The sequence below is a fragment of the Peromyscus maniculatus genome, chromosome 9 (assembly GCF_049852395.1).
Source record: "Peromyscus maniculatus bairdii isolate BWxNUB_F1_BW_parent chromosome 9, HU_Pman_BW_mat_3.1, whole genome shotgun sequence".
In the NCBI taxonomy this organism is placed as follows: Eukaryota; Metazoa; Chordata; class Mammalia; order Rodentia; family Cricetidae; genus Peromyscus; species Peromyscus maniculatus.
Genome location: NC_134860.1, coordinates 10,759 through 24,406, shown reverse-complemented (window position 1 = coordinate 24,406; position 13,648 = coordinate 10,759). Strand labels below are relative to the sequence as shown.

General features: G+C 42.8%; 1 long non-coding RNA gene across 1 annotated transcript; it reads left to right on the top strand.

Moving 5' to 3' along the window:
• Positions 1 to 882: 882 nt before the first annotated feature.
• Positions 883 to 12,017, top strand: LOC143267212 (uncharacterized). Its single transcript, XR_013042132.1, has 3 exons — positions 883 to 1,274; positions 2,594 to 2,658; positions 11,586 to 12,017. It is a non-coding gene; the product is annotated as an uncharacterized LOC143267212 (long non-coding RNA).
• Positions 12,018 to 13,648: the final 1,631 nt, after the last annotated feature.

The following is a 13,648-nucleotide window of genomic DNA, read 5'->3' as shown; positions in this document are numbered from 1 at the left end:
GTCTCATCTGTTAGACCCTTCCTGAATATCATTCTGTGTATCAGCTTTGACTGAGATGAAGTAGTGTGTAGGGCAGGCACTATCCCTTGGCAAAGATGAAGAGGAGCTCTGGTAAATCTCTTAGGGCAAAGTACCCTTTGACTGCCCTCCTCGGGCTCCAGGATAGTTTACACAACAGTGGCTGCATCTCCTTTCCTAAGCCATATGCATTGTCACAGGTGGCTCCAGGTCAAGGAATTGGCCTTTTATGTAGCTTTAGGTGAAGTACCATAGCGGTGACACACAACATACTCTCCCCATGACTGTGACATGTTTGATTTTTTCTCTGAGAATGTCTTTACATCACCCTGATCAGCCTCCCACTAGCCAGTCATCTTTCCTCAAACTCAAGTGCATGAATAACATCTCTCTTCATGGGAGTGTTTGTTCTTGGTGCCTGAGAGCTCACCTTGGGAACCCCAGTACTTATCACCAGTCTGACCTGTCAATAGTTGATCCCACCTTTGCTAACATCATGATGACTGTAGTGTATTCTGCTGAAGCTTTTGGGGAAATTTTCATCATTACCTATGGGACTTACTTTTGTTCTGACAGGACACCCAGAATTCCCCCACCATCTCCACACATTGTAATAGCCCTGTGGATAGTACTCAGTGTGAATATTCACTACAGGAGACTGGGCTTTCCTCCCCATCATCCTAACCTAATTTCCTAGTAATCTTTATTTCTTATCTTACGGATTAGAGCTCTTAAAGAAGGAAAGTGGCATCCTGGGCTGTTTCTGGAAACTAAGTCTTCAACTCCCTACAGATAAGTAGTGAAAAGGTTCTAATGAGGCAGAGAGAAATCTCTGGGTTTGTAAGGAGGAGGTGCTGAAGGGCATCTCCTGTGTCTCTGGGAATGCTTCTGAAAAGCGTAACTACTGGTTAATTGGGGAATAACTAGTTAGCAGGCAGATGAGGGCTGTTGGCAGTGACCCTAACAGTACCTTCCCTGGACATTCTACTGTACCCTGGAGAGCCCTTAGCATCCTCTTTTATGTCACCACTGTTGAGGCAACACCAACTGCCATTTCGGGCATTTGCACAGTGCGTCTGGGGTTCACAAAGGCATGTTGGTGAGACTGAGAGAGCTACTTGGGAGAGAGAATAGACAGTCTAGAGAAGAGAGAGAGGGATCTGGTCATCTGTCTCAGGATAAAACGTCAAGAAATAAATGTTCCAGGTGAAGGTTCAGTGAGTCTTGTGCAGAGAATGGGGAGCTTCCTGGAGGAGGTAGGCCTTGAGCTGAGCCTTCCAGGAATGGGGCTCAGCAGCTGGGAGACTTTGGGAAACAATGGGTCTATCCTGCTTCTCTAGGTTCCTAAATAGCAGACACAGAGAAGGATTTCTGAGGTTAGTTTGGCAGAGATCCAGGAATGATCAAGTCTGCAGCTACTGTGCTGGGGGAGCTCCTTAATTTCATTCAGAGTGGAAACAGGGCATCAAGAGGCACAGGATGATAGATGAGGGATCCCTGTCAGATAGGGTGTTGCTGAACTTCACCCTCAGCTGATTCCTTTAGGTTCCATGGATATTGATGCTAATAGCATGTATAATAACTCCTCTGGGTATTCACCAAGGTCCCAGCCATTTAGTTGCTCTTGGCCCTAGACACAGGTGGTTAGGGGTTGGTAGTGCTAAGTACCACAGACTCCAGGACTCACCAGCATCGCATCAGATATGAGCTGAGGTTGTCCTCCAAACCAGCATGGTTGGACCAGCTTATGACTTCCAGGACCTATTGGATTGTAGTAGATGCTGAGGTACATATCTAGCCATTGTGGTGGGGGACAGGGATATAGATTATATGCTCCAGCTTGAGAATAGCTGCCCTGTTCTTTCAGGGTTTCATGGGTTCCAGGCATTCCCTCCTCCTCAGGCCTCTACTTGGGACTTAGTGTAAGTATTACAGCTTTAGGGGGAATGGCTTCCCCAACAGAAGTGTCATAACTCTGCCCTGTCAGGCAAAGTTTCCCCAGTGGAAATGTCACAGTTCTGCTTTGGTAGGGGAAGGTTTTCCAATGCAAGTGTTACAGCTCTACTCTGAAAATTATCCTAGCAATCAGGAGACAAGAAATACCACAAAGTCACACCATACAACACACCCCACACAAGATATTTATTGGGAGGGAAAAAACCAAGAGGGTGGCTGCCTCTGTCTATGTGAGAAGTACCAGGGAACTGAGCAGAAGTCAATGTGTGGGGTCTTGGGAATGGGGAGCTATCCAGTTTGGCATGGGATTTGTGGGACTTTTGTAGCCCGATCTTGGGGAAAGCTCATAGATTGGTGGAATTCTGTGCTCAGGGATAGGTGGTATTTTGTGGCCTGATCTTGAGGCATGCTCAGAGATCAGTGGTATTTTTTTTCCTGACCCTGGTCACAGACTTGGGATCAAGTCAGGATCAGTATGCTCTTTCTTTGGCCCTGTTCTCAGAGTCAAATCATGGTCAAGGAGTTATTTCCTTGGCTCTTTTACCCTACACTTAGCATTACCTCTCTTTGTCCTATGACATTCAACTATACAAGTTCACTTGAGTTTATCTACCTCTAGGAACTACTGGGAAGACATCATCACAATTCTCCACCCTCACTGAGCAGGATGAGAAGATGAACAAGGTAAAGAAACTGACAATTTAGCTACAGAGAATAACCTGTGGGAGAAATGAACTGCATGGTATCCTGACCCTTATACCAATAATGATTTGAATAGCAGGCAGTCATTATGTCCAGTTCTCAGTTGACTGTTTTGAAACCACCGTGTCAATCCCAGTTTTCCTCAGAGACAGGATGACCTCCATGGTGTCCTCATGCCTAAACTACTTTTCCTGAGTGCATCTGAGAGGCAGAACTTGATGCCTGGGTAGGGATGAGATGGGGACACAGGCTGTTCTGCTTCATTCAAATGAAAAGCAGAGCCTGTGGCCTGAATCACTGTCTGGGTATAGGAGCAGTAGTGTGTGATTGCTCATCATGCATTTCAAGATGTCTTGACAGGTGTTGGCTTGTGGGAAGTGCAGGGTGCTATTAGTTTGTGGTGAGTCTTTGTACTTGACTAGCAGGTGATTGTGTGCTGATGGCTCTTGGTAGAGTGTCTCATAGTAGGGATGGTGGGTGTTAGGATAGTAAAAGGGGGAATTATAGAAGACAGTGAAAAAAAAAGGATATGTCAGAGGGTAACATGGTCAAAGCCATACTTTGAATGCAATGACGACCAACAGGATTTGGATTATGTGTACTTAGATATAAGGGTAATATCCACGCAGCAGTTCTATCTAGGTAAGTGTGCCCCACAGCGGATGAGTCAGTGAGAAAGGGATAGCCTGAGATGTCCTTGAAGACTGACAGGCCTGCAACAAGACAGTTTTTAGTGAGAATCTGTAATTTAGTTCTTAGGCTTGGGCAGTGGGTGAGGGGAATAAGGAGCTTGTGTTGAGGCTTATTGCTTATATGCAAGAATTTTGGTAGTCTGCTGATAATTCTAATTTTGCATCATGGTGATCTAATAAGATACAGAAGGGCTGGGCGTGGTGGCGCATGCCTTTAATCCCAGCACTTGGGAGGCAGAGGCAGGCGGATCTTTGTGAGTTCGAGGCCAGCCTGGGCTACCAAGTGAGCTCCAGGAAAGGCGCAAAGCTACACAGAGAAACCCTGTCTCATAAAAACCAAAAAAAAAAAAAAAAAAAAAAAAAAAAAAAAAAAAAAAAAAGATACAGAGGGTTATTCCATTTATTCCATTTTTTTTTAAAGATTTATTTATTTATTCTGTATACAACATGTATGACTGCAGGCCAGAAGAGGGTACCAGATCTCATTACAGATGGTTGTGAACTCAACATCCTTCTCCCCTCCCCATTATGTGGTTGCTGGGAATTGAACTCAGGACCTCTGGAAGAGCAGTCGGTGCTCTTAACCTCTGAGCCATCTCTCCAGCCCCGGTTATTCCATTTTTTGTATCTGTTGAAGTTTGCCTTGTTACTGACTATGTGTACAGTTTTAGAGAAGGTTCCATGAGGTGCTGAGAAGAAGGTTTATTCTTTTGTGTGTGGGTGAAATGTTCTATAGATGTCTTTAAGTCCATTTGAGTCATAACATCTGTTAGTTCTCTTCTTTCTCTGTGAAGTTTCTGTCTGGCAGACCTGTCCATTGGTGATAATGGGGTGTTGAAGTCTCCCACTATCAGTGTGTGGGGTTTAACATGTGGTAGAAGCTTTAGGAATGTTTCTTTTACAAATGTGGTTGCCCTTGTATTTGGGGAATAAATGTCAGAATTGAGACTTCATCTTGACGGATTTTTTTCCTGTGATGAATATGTAATGTCCTTCTCCATCTCTTTTGATTAATTTTAGTTAATTTAGTTTGAAATCTATTTTGTTATATATTAGAATAGTTTCACCAGCTTGTTTCTTAAGTCCATTTGATTGGAAAATCTTTTCCCAATCCTTTACTCTGAGGTAATGTCTGTCTTTGAAGTTGAGGTGTGTTTCTTGTATGCAGCAGAAGGATGGATTCTGTATTTTTATCCATTCTGTTAGCCTGTGTCTTTTTATAGGTGAATTAAGACCATTGATATGAAGAGATCTTAAAGACCAGTGATTGCTTTTCCTGTTATGTAGCTAGAGAATTTCTCTCCAGCTCCCGCCAAGTCCCGCCAGTCCCAGAGCCCACTTATAAAATAAACACACAGACTCATGTTATTTAAACTGCTTGGCCATTAGCTCAGGCCTATCATTGTCTAGCTCTTACTCTTGTATTTAGTCCATTTCTATTAATCTATACTTTGCCATGTGGCTCGTGGCTTACTGGTACCTTACATCCTTGTCCTGACGGCAGCTCCAGGCGGTCTCACCTTCTGTCGTCCTTTCCCTCAATTTTCCTCTCTGTTAGTCCCGCCTGTACTTCCTGTCTGGCTACTGGCCAATCAGTGTTTTATTTATATAGAGCGATATCCACAGCACTTTTATTTTGGGTTTTGGTGGTGGTGGTGGTGGTGTGTATTTCCCTTCTTTGAGTTTTGCAGGTGTGATATCATCTATTGCCTGTGTTTGTATGGGTGCAGCTTACTTCTTTGGGTTGGAGTTTTCCTTTTAGTACTTTCCATAGGGCTGGATTTGTGGAAAGGTATTGTTTAAATCTGGTTTTGTCATGGAATATCCTGTTTTCTCCATCTATGGTATAGTAGTCTGGGCTGGCATCCATGGTCTCTTACTTAGTGTCTGCAAAACGTCTGTCCAGAACCTTCTGGCTTTCAGGGTCTCCATTGAGATGTTGGATGTAATTCTGCTTTTATGTGTTACTTGGCCCTTTTCCTTTGAAGCTCCTAATATTCTTTCTTTATTCTGTATATTTGGTGGTTTGATTATTATGTGGTGAGGGGACTTTTTTTGGTTCAGGCTATTTGGTGTGCTGTAAGCTTCTTGTATCTTCATAGGCATGTCCTTCTTTAGGTGGGGAATATTTTCTATGATTGTGTTGAATATATTTTCTGTGCCTTTGAGCTAGAATTCTTCTCCTTCTTCTATCCCTAATATTCTTAGGTTTGGTCTTCTCATGGTACCCCAGGTTTCCTGGACGTTTTGTGTTAAGAATTTGTCAGATTTGACATTTTCTTTTACCAATGAATCTATGTCCTCTATTGTATCTCCAATCCCTGAGTTTCTCTCTTCCATTTCTTGTATTCTGTTGGTTATACTTACAGTTGTAGTTCCTGTTCATTTACCCAGATTTTCCATTTCCAGAATTCCCTTGGTGTGTGTTTTCTTTATTGCCTCTATTTCAATTTTCAAGTCTGGAACCACTTCCTTCACCTGTGTGATTTTTTTCCTGGCTTACTTTAAGGGATTTACTGATTTCTTCCAATTTCATTTCTTTTCCTCCATTTATTTAAGAGAATTTTTCATTTTCTCTTTAAGGGGCTCTATCATCTTCATACAGTCATTTTTAAGGTCATTTTCTTCTGTTTCATCTGCATTGGGAGGTTCAGGTCTTGCTGTTGTAGAAACACTAGTTTCTGGTGGTGCCATACTGCTCTTTATGTTGTTGAATGTATTCTTACACCGCAGTTTACTAATCTGGGTTTAGGATAATTATAGGAACAGGTGTTGTTCCTTGTGATGTCTTTCTTGGATGGGCCTTTTGTTCCTTTACTGTCTTTTGCCCTGAATAGCCAAGGGTTCTGGTGATTGGCTGGTTGTCAGATCAGGTAGGGTTGTCTCAGCTGAGGTTTTGGGGGGATTGGATGCCTAGATCTAGCATGTCATCCATTTCTTCTGGCTGGAGTGGGCTTTATTTGTGCCTATGGGCTGTGTTCTTGTGCCTATGGATTCTGCTCTTCCAACTGGTGTGGTTTTTGCCTGTGTCTGTTCTTCCAAGTGATGTAGGTAGTCTTGTGCCTATAGTATCTGCTGATGTTGCCCGAGAAGGCTGTTCATGCAGGGCTGCTCTTCTTCCAGTTGGTGTCGTAGTGCTTGTGCTCTAGGGGTTGCTGACTTTGAGGGGGATGATTGGCCGGGGAGAGGATGATGGACTCAGTGGGCTTGGGTGTGAGTAGGTCTTGGAGTTACAGAGTCCAGTGGGTGGCATCTTTGGTGGCGAGGCTTGTCTGCAGGACTCTTCCTTGCTGGCCCACTGCTGGGGCTGAGATGGGAGTGGGGCATGGGATGTGTCCCAGGGCCTAAGGCCTAGGGACTGGGGAAGTTCACCTGGGAGACCAGTCACTCACCTTTTCCTCCAAAAGGTGCAGGTGCTGCTGGTGCTGCTAGGGGCTGCTGATTTTGCAGGGGATGGTTGGCCAGGGAGAGGATTGAACTCACTGGAATTGCACCAGGATAAACACCTCTCTCCTTAGGCCAGTGGTTCTCAGTCTTCTTAACACTGCAGCCCTTTATATAGCTCTTCATGTCATGGTGACCCCTCCCAACTATAAATTACTTTATTGCTACTTAATAACTGTAATTTTGATGCTGTTATGAATTGTAATGAAAATATCTGTTATACAGGATGCCTGACACTTGACCCATGTGAAAGTGTCCTTTCACCCCCCCCAAAGGGGTCATGGCCCACAAATTGAGAACCTCTCCCTTAAGCCATGCTTTCTGGATTTGCATAACAGTTTTATAAAATAGGATAAAATATTGTAGACAGAAGTCAAGTCAGGCAATTTACTATAGTAAACCAGCATATCATTTTACCTCTTAAGTCTTTATAGAGAAGGTTAATTAATAGTTAACATCAAGTTTATACACAGTAGTAGCATCTGCTATCTGAAAGCTAATGTACATTTTGCTACCTGGTGTAATTTATAGGAAAGATGAGGTAGAGTTAAGTATTTGTTATGAATACATATCAAGGTTATCTTTTAACTTTATTTGAAAATGACAGTTCAGTGAGATCAGAGTCAGCCAATTACCTAAGCAAAATACATCCATGGCAAGAACAGCCCCAGATGGCAAACACAGTTTACAACTTTCTATAAACAAGCCCAGTTCCCTGTAGTACTCATTCCAAAAGCTATTATCAAATATCCATTCTTGAGTAGTCATGAAACTATTAAAAACAGTTTCAAATATTAGAGGAAGCACTTGCTCATCTTAATGAAGAGACTTTGATGGCTTAGAGGCAATAATATGACAAGAGGCAGAATAATGGATTCAAGTTATATTGTGTGGCAAATGGCACTATAAATATTTACTTAAGATCTTCCTTCTCCATCTAGATAAAGGCTGAATGACAGTACCACCCTTTCAGTTTCCAAAGCACTTGGACTACCAACTTCCTAACATTCCCCTATAAGTCCTGTTTGAAGCAGTGTGGCCTCCTCTTGGTTGCTGATTCTGATTTTAGTCAAGGATGAATCAAAGACGTTGGTGTGTATACTAATTTCCACATAAACAATTTTACATCACTTTACTGACACAATATTAATTTCATTAGATAGACAACACAGATTGTTTATACTCTTCCTTGTCTCAGTTACTATATGCATATGCTGTGCCTAAAAACTAAAAACATTAATATTATGATACTGTTAACACTTTTATCCCTGAGAACTAAGAATTTAAAATTCAAAGCCCTGGCTTTGAACCCCAAGTATCAAAATGAACACATGAGCTATTTTATCTTCTTTGTATATAGAAAAATCTCAAATATAATAACATTGTAAGACTTTAAAATGTCCAAGTCCAAATGTCAGATGTCAATTATAGGTTTAAATATTTGAATAATTTTATTGTTGGTCTTGCGAATTTTGAATAAGTTCAGCAACTGCAATTACAAGGACTTCTCATAAAATAGCAAAGCACCTAGCCTGTATACCTATGGACTTGAGTTATACCACCAATGTGATCCCTATCCCCATTCAGCTGCCAGTGTTCAGGACATATGACGGACATGTTAGACTTCATAGATAGAGCATACAGTCACAAAACCTAAACCATGAGGAACTACATACCAAATAGTTTGAGTTCTCCCACATCTCAGATGAACTGTCAAGGACAAAGGAGACAGAAGGGAAATGTGTGGGTTCTGAGTATTATGACAACAAAAACAGTAACTTCAAGAACAAGAAAGTGACTCGGGATTTAGAGTTTGATGACAATAAAGACAGTGATGTGTGGTGATATATTATGTACCCTAATAAAATTTGCCTGAAGATCAGAGAACAGAACAAACCACTAGATTAAAAAGCAAGGTCAGGCAATGGTGACACACACCTTTAATCCTAGCACTTGGGATCTCTGAGAGTTCAAAGCCACCCTGGACTACATGAGATTGATTCAGTCTAGGAGAGAAACAGAGCTAGACAGTAGTGGCACACACCTTTAATGTCAGTACTTGGGAATCACACGCCTTTAACCCCAGCGCTAGGAAGGAAGTGATATGGCTGGGCACAGAAAGGTATACAAGGCATGAGAAGACAGGAACCAGACCCTTTTCAGCTAGAGGCTTTTCAGCTGGAGAGCCTTTCAAGCTAAGGACTCAAAGGCTTTCAGTCAGAGGATTCCTAGAGATATGATCTCACCTTCCATTTGGCCTGAGGATTCAGTAGTCGATTCGTGCAACAGATATTAAGTGACTATAAGACTCAGCAAAGTGGTTGCTACTGATGGGAGACAGAACATTGCCATTGGATGGGGCACCTGAGGGGCTTCTGAGGAACCAGAAAGTCCTCTGTTAAATCTGCATGTTGATTGTGAGACATCCATTCATCATGAGTCACTAAATCCTGCATTTGTTTTGGGTGTTTAGCTGTTTGCTTTTAAAATACAGTAAGGACTGGGGGGATATGGCTTAATTGAGAAAGAAATTGGCTGTACAAGTCTCATGAGTTCAACCCTAGAATTCACCTAAAAAGTCAGAACAGTGGCAGGCATCTGTGATTGCTTCACTCCTGGCAGAGACCTGGAAATTGCCTGGAAGCTGGAATATCAGTTGGACTAGAGCACACAGTACATCCCAGAAACAAGAGAGACCTGTCTCAACAGGTAGAAGGGGAGAGCCAACTCCTGAACAATGTCCTTTGACATGCACAGTCCTGGTTAGGGTTCTGTTGTTTCAATGAAGAACCATGACTAAAGCAAATTGAGAAAGAACGAGTTAATCTGACTTACACTTCCACATCACTGTTCACCACTGAAGGAAGTGAGGACCAGAACTCAAACAGGACAGGATCCTGGAGGCGGGAGCTGATGCAGAGCCCATGGAGGGTGCTGCTTACTGGCTCACTCACAACAGCTTGTTCACCCTACTTTCTTAAACAGCCCAGGACCAACAGACCAGGAGTGACCCCACTCACAATGGGCTGGTGTGTCCTGTGTTAATCAATACTTAGGAAAATGCTCTACAGGCTTTCTTACACCCTGATCATATGGAAAAATTGAGAAATATGGCTCCCTCCTCTTGGAACCCTAGCTTTTGTCATGTCATAAAATTGGACTTCACAATATATAAGCTGTGGGATGTAAGTGCCTACACACACACACACACACACACACACACACACACACACACACACACCAACACGTACAGTGTTCTAATTTGCTTTTCTAAATCTTGAATTGGAAAAGGTTAATACAATAAATCACCCATTTCTGTGGAACTTAATAATCTGACATAAGTGTTCTATTGTGGGGCAAAGGATACTAAAAGTGGATAAAGGAGGAAAATCCAGAGATAATTTTAAAGAGGGAAAATTAGGGAAGCATGCCATATTAGAGAAACATGTTATATCACACTAACAAAATACCATAATAGAGTTACATAAGCAGTGAGGTATGGTTGTCAGAGTAGATATTGCAACAGATGCAGTGTCCAGGAACTTTGTACAGTGAAGAAAAAAAAGAGGATACAGGCTGGCAGGAGAAGAATGGACCATCAGAGCATGTCCTGAGAATATGGCAAGTTCTGGACAGATTTCTATTGTTATAATAAAAGTAAAAATCCGATTTAAGAAAGTGATGAGTTTATTCACCTCACAGGTTACAGTCTATCATCAAGGGAAACGTAGGCAAGATCTCAAGACAGGGGTTTGAAACCAGGGGAACACTGCTCACTAGTCGGCTCAGCTACCTTTTCTCTATGGCCCAGGCTCACTTGCCTAAGGATGGCACTACATACAGAGGGCTGAGCTCTCCTCCATCAATTAGCAATCAAGAAAATGCCCAAGAAGCATGCCTGCAAGCCAGTCTGATGGTGTCAGTTCCTCAACTATGTCTCAAGTAGACAGCCGAGAAGAGCCATAACAGCAAGCCAGAAAGGAGAAAATATAAACCTCAGCTTACTGCGAAGAAAGTTGACCCTCCATGAATAGGATTCTATGGCCAAAGTGAAATTTCAATTGTAGGAAGAATAATTTAATAGAATTTATGGAGGGAAAAATGAAACAATATTAAAAATAATGAGTGACAATAAGCCCAAGCCAGAAATGAAATTTGGTAAATTTGACTATTGAAGTCCCTTCTGGAGGCTGCAGGGTAGACATGGGTAGGGGCTGTTGGCTGACAGTACCTTTGACCACCCTTCCAGTGTTTTGGTGGAGGAGTTCCCATCAGAAACCCTACCACTTACTACAGAGACCATGTCCCAAATACAAGCCCAAATCACCAACTGGATGCCAGAGCTTATGTTCTAGAGAAATGGAGGACTCCATTCTTTTTGATGATTTGGGGAAGGCTGCATCTCATTTTCAGAGCCATGGATGTTGAAAGCTTCTAAAGCAGCACCAGGCACATTGTCTATTGTCATTATTCTTGGAGACACACACTGCAGTGCCCACACTCATCACATGGTAGTGTCTGTGGTGAGCTCTGTAACATGATTTCACTCTGGAGTATGGGTTGTTTCCTATTGCTGCTGTCTCCAATCCTGCCTCTTTGACCCTCAGTAAACTTCAAATCCTAATAAACCATTTTTGCTTTGAAAACAATTGATGATTTCTACCTGATGTATGCAATGAAGACCCACAGAAGTCTTCACTGGGCCCTGCTGTTTAAGAGAGAGTTTTTGATTTTTTCGTTTTTTTTTTTTTCTTTTTTGTCTTTCCTTTTCAGGATACATGGAATGAGCAAGAAGTGGTCTGGAGGATTTAAAGTCCATATTCACATGGCCTGAGGAACCCCATTCTTTCTGACAGGTCTAGTATGTTTGCTGTGAGAGGCCTTTACCCGTTCTCTTCAAAGAGACCCATTTGTCCCTCTTGGACCCGTTTCCACACATATCATACTTATTTCAATGTCTACTCTCCAATTGTATAGAAAGGCCAGAGACTTGTAACCGGGTTTCTAGCTCATCCCCTACTACTCAAGAAACCAGAGACAGGTATTTATTCCTATTTCAGCCAACCATGGCCATAAAGAAGCCAATAAAAGTCATCATGACCATGGGATCTACAGCTGACTCAGATGTACCTTTTGATTATTGTCACTCCTTCCTTTCACTCTCTAAGGGAGCCATTTGTTCATGCCTGCCTGCGGCAGCCAAAACACCCATAGATATAAATAAAAGAAATAAATCTTTTAAAAAAATTGCACCAATTCATAGTTAAGGACAAAAACACCAAAAAAAAAAGTCCCAACATATCTTGTAATTCATTATGTCTGCAGTCTGGTTATCATTGATACTATATTCCAAGGAAACCATGGGCAGATAGCTCTGGTTTTCTAATTTCTGTTTTATTTTAAACATTTTATTATTCTCTGTTGGTTTCACATCATGCATTCCAATTTAACTCTTCCCCTTATCCATTCCTTCACACCTGAGCTCTGCCTTTGAAATTCCCCGAAAACAAAACAAAATTTAAAAGGAAAACTGAAAACCCAAATTTAAAAACAAACAAACAAAGTTTTGGCAAGGAAGTTTTAGTGTGACCCAGTGAGTTACACAGTGTACCCTTTAGTCCATACATCTTTTCTTGTAAGTGTTCCAGGCCTCCCTGGCTTCTCCACACTATAGATGATGGACCTTTATTTGTACTCTTCTTGGATATTCTAATGATGCCTTGTGTCATAGAGATCCAGCAGCTTTAGCTCTTCAGAACTGGGCCCTTTACCTGTTCCAGCAGTCCATGGATAAAGAAGATGGTAGGGTGGGATAAGTCAAAGCCATGGTTCTGGGCTGGGGGTTACTTGGGATGGTCAGGCTGCCAGGTTTCCTTCATCTTCTGCACCCAGGCAAGATCTCCAGCACTGTCCCACCTACCTCACCCCTTGCAATGGGCAGAATGGAGAGAGACCGATTGTCCTTTCCTCATGCACTCCAATCTGACTTATCCACACTCAGCAAAGGGACAGACCTAGTGTTTTGCTGAGATGATGTGCCAAGCCCACAAACCCAATTGCTACAGCTGCTGAGAGGCTGACCCAGCTCTTCTGTTCTCAAGCCCCAGATTCCCACTCTTCCACCAGCTGCAGGTGGTATTTGCTCAGGTGAGGCGGGCATCTTTCCCTTACCCTTGCCAACACAAGGCAGAAGAGGGTAGACTCAGGTCTTCTGCTCTCCAAGCCTCAGGGCCAGCTCACTGACACCACAAACAACAGGGTCAGCTCTACTGTGCTGCTCAGTCCAGGTGCAGAACCCACTCTCCCTAGTACTGCAGTGGGTGAGGGACAGGACTAGAACTAGCTAGTGCTGAGGACAGCGAAGAGTGTGTTAATTCTTTGCATCCCTATCCTGTCTTCAGTAGTAACAGGAGCCACTGACATCAACATAGACCAAGTCTGTGGCAGGGCCATGGACCCAGACATGCTCCTCAGTAATAGCTCCAGCCCTGATTTCATTATGGTCCTAGGTGGCAGCACAGGCTTCTAAGACACATATGTCCACTTGGGGGCATATCCCTTTAATACCAACATGGTCACAGGTGGTTGCCAAGACTGTAGGTGGCTGCCAGACCCTCACTGGTAGAGGATGCATAGGTATCAACACAGACTCCCACAGCTTTGTCAGGGCCATGGACAGGACATGGCCCTTGGCAGCAGACCAGGCATGGATATCATCATGGCCCCAGGTGGCAAGCAGGCCATGGATTTCTTTAATACTCCTTTAGTAAATGTTTTCATTTCCTGAGGGGCTTTACAGCAATACTGTTGTGTTTCTAATTCATGTGGTGCACATG